Source organism: Agrilus planipennis, unplaced genomic scaffold, assembly GCF_000699045.2.
Source record: "Agrilus planipennis isolate EAB-ADULT unplaced genomic scaffold, Apla_2.0 scaffold160, whole genome shotgun sequence".
NCBI lineage: Eukaryota > Metazoa > Arthropoda > Insecta > Coleoptera > Buprestidae > Agrilus > Agrilus planipennis.
This window is the reverse complement of record NW_020440798.1, coordinates 125,612-131,395: the sequence shown is the minus strand read 5'-3', so window position 1 is coordinate 131,395 and position 5,784 is coordinate 125,612. Positions and strand designations below refer to the sequence as shown.

The 5,784-nt window shown below is 34.9% G+C and overlaps 1 pseudogene; it reads right to left on the bottom strand.

Annotated features, from left to right (window-relative positions):
• Window positions 1–1,406: 1,406 nt before the first annotated feature.
• Window positions 1,407–2,324, bottom strand: LOC108735313 (annotated as a pseudogene).
• Window positions 2,325–5,784: the final 3,460 nt, after the last annotated feature.

Genomic DNA, 5,784 nt, shown 5'->3' with positions numbered 1-5,784 from the left:
GTGGATGCGAATTAAACGCGAGTTTAATGCAACTTTTCCCGCTGGGCGGTACAGGACGGCAAGTTCGCTAAAAAGATTCTACACAAACAAAAGTGCATGTAAGGAAGGTAGTTGCGAAAGATAGAAATGTACTTTATATAACAGGTAACAAATCAACATACACTTATTTATGTAGAAGACAAGTACAAAAACTTTTTATTGAAGGTGGAGAGCCCAAGAAAAAGTTAATCACACCCAATGTGGATTTGATTTTGTCAATCGTAAATGACAAAATCATTCATGGACTAAAGAATGGGTTTGACAGTGATTCGGGTAACTTACCACCTATAAAAAATACATCAATATGTGTTAATAACAAAAATTATGTAAATATACAGTATACTTAATCTGTTCCTTTATTACGCAGACAATGTCAAAAACATCATTGTTGGAGGAGTTTATGACAGATAATTCTGTAGAAGGCATTGCTGAGACTGGTGAGGTAATGGAAAATTGAAACTTATAAGTATACTTAGTAATTTTTTTCTCATCAATTAATAAATATCATTACAATTGATACAATAGTCGAAGGTTTTGGTAGTTCATCGTTTTTACGTAAAATTTGCATTTGTCTATAATATTTTAGAACTATTTTGTACATGCCGTTTATTTTATGAGTCCGAAAATGATTATACGCCAGTATACATAGGTGCAACTGGCAGTGAAATCAAGGAACCTGTACAAGAAGTACTTTTTTATTAGAAATTACAAATACAGTTCATTATTACGTTTCATTTGTTTTAGATCAATAGTACTGCTTGCCAGAGCACTGCTGCATTACTGCAAACGACAGTAAGCAGAAGCCTCCACAATGGAATAGTAAATGTGATAATAACTGTTATATGTGAAATATTAATATTTATACTTGTAGGTTCTAGCAGAAGATGTCCGGCCACTGTGGTGAGGGCACTCACATCATTGGGCGTTGCTGATAAATATACAAAACTGTTGCAGCAACGGCTTGAAGTTTGCGAACTGGAAAAGCAGCATCTGTTACAACAACAACGGCATAAGCATGAGCTGCAAGATTTAGAAAAACAATCGTTGTTGTTAGATATAGAAATTAAAAAAGCTAAATTAAATTTATTAAATAAAAGTTGTTTATAATGGTTGGAAGTTTTATTAATTTAGATATGTATTTATAAATATAAATTATCCTAAATTATTAAAATAGTTGTTTATCAAGTCTTGTCTTGAATTTATATTTTTTTGGGCACCTCATCATCAACGAAATTCCCATTTTCAATAAGTAGATTTAATTCATTACCGTCAATATCGTCAGGTAGTGGCGGCAGATCCAAATCATTCGTTGTTCTTGCAATATTTTGCAAAACAGCAGTGGCAACCATCACTGTTAATGTTTGCAATTGAAGTCTTATCCCATACGCAAGAACAGGGAAGCGCCGTTTCCAATTGCCAAACAATCGTTCAATGGTATTTCAAGTTCTAATATGCGACTGATCATATAGAACAGAAACTCTTCCCCGCGGATTTAACATCGGTGTTAAAAAATAGCCCTAAGTGGGTATCCACTGTCTCCTACAAAAAATGAGGCAATCATCACTATTAAAATAAAAAAAATATATGTACCTGTAAAAAACAGTTCGCAAATTCCATATTATCCATTCTTGCTCGTATCTTACTGTTGTTAGATATAGTAGAATCATGTGTTAATCTAGGCCACCTTGCAACAATATCCATGATTTCTAAGTTAACATTTCCCTCAACTTGCACATTTATAGAAAAATAGGATTTCCTATTTCGGAACACTTCTGTATCATCACCACCTGGTGATTGAATGTTTATATGCGCTCCATCAACAACACCTATCACTCTAGGAAACCCAGCAATTCCAGAAAATGTATTCTGTACTTGCACAACTTTCTTCTGTGCCAGACATTTTTATAAATCGTGCTCCGGAAGAGGCTATAGTTCTGGACACCCTGTTGATCACTCGTGATACAGTTGAAGTGTACATCCCTGCAAAGTCTGAGATGGCTACAAGGTGACCAGCAGAAGCATAAAATCGCAAATATGTTAATAATTGGTTCATAGGAGACACACTGCTATTCCTGTAATATTTTAAAATTTGTTTGTGACTTCCTGAAAAGTAACTTCTCACAATTAACTTACCTGTTGTTAGGGAATTCCATCTGTTCCTCTGTTAGTGGCAGAATCCTTAAACATGTCTGTTTCGTTAAATGACACCATTGATAAGTATATAACATTCTCGGAAATCCAAAATCTATAATTTCTAATAATTCCATATCATAAAAATGTCATGAATGTTTTGCAAATTCATAGTGCAAGTTTTTTAAAAAAAATTGTAACAAATGTCACAAAAAAGAAATAACAAAAACAGAAAAGCACCAACTATATAACAATTAATGAAAACAGGAAAACAACAATATAACAACTAACAATAACACAAAAATGACAACAGCTCAGAAATTTATTGGAGAACGTACAAAACAGAAGACAAATATTTACTGAAGAATATTCTGCAAAGTTGGCCTTTTATATACAACAGTTTCCTTATGTTTGCTGTATTGACCAAGTTGTTCCAACTATCCTTAATGACTTGTTAATGCTTTTACTGCTATGGTTAACTGTTTCTGCTTCTGATGAAATGTATTATTAATGCATATTTTTTTGTGCACAAAATTAATTTATTTTGAGAGCCCTTTCAAGTTTCAGTGTGAAACTCGATAGTTCAACATTTTGTGATTACGTGAAGAAAATAAAACACTGTTTATAACTAACTTATATGCTTACTTAATTTACGGTGTACAAGAAAAGGAATTAGAAAGAAAAAAAAATCGATTGAGTGATTGTATAGAACTGTTGTTTCGGTTAGTGGTCAATTATATTAATTCGAATTCGATAATCTATGAATCGTGATCAACTTTTAAGTTTTCTTTTGAAGATGCAACTTCAATTTCAGTTTGTATTTTTGAAAACTTTGCGGATGCTTCTTCTTATTTTATTTTACGAACTTACACTTCATCAATTGGAGCAGGAGAGTTGTCTTTATAGTATGAAATTAATGGCGTAATGCTACGTTTAATGATACCACGATCTCGAATAAGAGATTTTAGTTGTTTAGATTCGGTCATTGCTTACCGAAATAAATTAAATACGTTTGGTTTGCTTAATGTATTGAAATTGAATCGAGGAAAATAAAATATAACAGTAAGGAAATATACTGGAGATTTCTTAATGCTTATCAAAGATCCACAGAATAGTAGAGATGAAAGAAGAACCCCCACAGGAACGGGACGTGTAGATGACTTTGAAGTACTTCTGGGATGGGAACGGCTTATAATCCAAATGGGAGTTAGCCCAAGTGTTGCAACAACCGATGATTAATACGTACCCCGAAAATTGTTTTGTCGATTAATGTTCTGAATTCACGTTTTTCACTTTAAGTTTTTGATTTTTAATCGAATCACCGTTATAAAAACATAGATCCGACTCGAAGGACCATGTTTTGGGCACAAAATGAATTATTTTGAGAGCCCTTTCAAGTTTCAGTTTGAAACTCGATAGTTCAAAATTTAGTGATTACGTGAAGAAAATGAAACACTGTTTATAACTAACTTATATGTTTATTTAATTTACGGTGTACAAGAAAAGGAATTAGAAAGAAAAAAAATCGATTGAGTGATGGTATAGAACTGCTGTCCTGTTAAGTGTTGTAAATATACAGTTAAAAAATCAAGTGCAGTTTTATACCAACAATTACATTTGCGTAATTCTAAAAAGTGGCCCCTACATAAAGTCGTGAAACTACGGCGACAACATTTTTGGTCCTTCGAGCCGGATTCAAAAAAGAGATTACGCGAAAAAATAATAAAAGGATTTACAATCATCCAGCTCTACAGCAGCGAGTCCAGGACTACAGTCATCTTACATTGGTCATCGACACCAGAGCGTGATTTTTGCTCTAAAGCAGCGAGTCCAGGACTACCGTCATCGTACATTGGACATCGACACCGGAGCCTGATTTTTGTTCTACAGCAGCGAGTCCAGGACTAGAGTCATCTTACATTAGACATCGATACCGGAGCGTGATTTTTGCTCTACAGCAGCGAGTCCAGGACAACAGTCATCTTACATTGCACATCGACACCGGAGCGTGATTTTTGCCCTACAGCAGCGAGTCCAGGACTACAGTCATTTTACATTGGACATCGACACCGGAGCCTGATTTTTGGTAAGCTCATTACAAACTACCACTAATCCTCTTTATTTTGTTTTTTCCTAATACGTTCCCCTATTTTGCTGATACAATGACTGATCTTGTTTTGTTCAAACGCAAGCAAATGGATGTAAAAACGGGAACAACCAAACTTCGTAATTGCATCACTAACTATCAACATTCACCGGATTGAGATCTTATTTATACAAACTTAAAGCAAAATTCGCAAGTATGGACGAATTATTCGAACAGTTAACAGGAGCAGATGTGGAAACACAGGAAGCTCTCGACCAGGAAGTAGAGGAAATCGAAGATGACTTTGACATAGTCATCACAGATGCAGCTCGTGTGATAAGAGGTAATACACAAAATATACCCTTATCCACTACAACTGATAATTCACAGTCCCGTTCAATGGGTAGTCATCTGCCAGAAATAAAATTAACCAAATTTGATGGCGCAATCGAACAGGGGCATCATAGGGGTAAGGTTTTTGTTGCAAAAACCGATACGAAAAGTTACAATATTTGTTCTATATGTAAGCAGTCACATCTGGTTTACAAATGTGAATCTTTTCTCGCGATGTCTCATAACGATCACAAACAGGCTGTTCAGCAGAAAAAATTATACTACAATTGTTTGAGATCAGGGCACAGTCTAAAGGACTGTAAATGTAGCTGTTGCTGGTTCTGTAACGAAAAAAACAATTCGCTATTGCATCAAGATCAGGGTTTATTGACCCCTATTGCTTCCACATCCGCTATGTTCTATATTGATGAAAATTCTAGGCATAATACTTCAGAACGACTAGACCACAAGTCATTTTTATTAAACTTTAAAGATTGCAAAGATATTCTCCCCACAGCATTTCTAAATATAGTCGGCAAGGATAATTTCGAAATCTCTTGTCGCGCTATCATCAATACAGCATCCAGCAGAAATTTCATGACTCATGACTCAGCCAACAAATTGTAACTCACAAAACGTAAAACATCAATTTCTATTAACACGTTAGGTGAATTGATTACATCATGCAACTATTTTGTGATTGCCACCATTAAAACACAATACAACAATTATCAAAAAACACTTGCATTTTTAGCGATACCATCTATTACAACTTTAATGCCTAATCAAAATATAAATCGCAAATCAATTAATCTGCCTAAAAACATACAATTTGCAGATCCATTATTCTAGAAGGCAGCATCAATACATCCTCTTATTGGTTCACGACCTTCATTATCCACTCTATGTGTCGGTCAAATCAAGCTATCTTCTACAGAAGAACCCGACCTAATATTACAAAAACCCCAATTCGGTTGGATAATGGGAGGTTACCTACCTTTGTACACAAAGCGACAAGGGGGAAAATGTCACCTACTCAAAATAGAAGCAGGCATTTCTCGATTTTCCGAAAAGCTGCTGTCACCAGAAGAAACAACTTGTGAAGACCACTTCATTAATCATGTCACTCGTTATCCAAATGGGCGTTATATGGTGGCATTGCCTTTCGGCAAAAAACATCGCCAGCTTGGAAAATC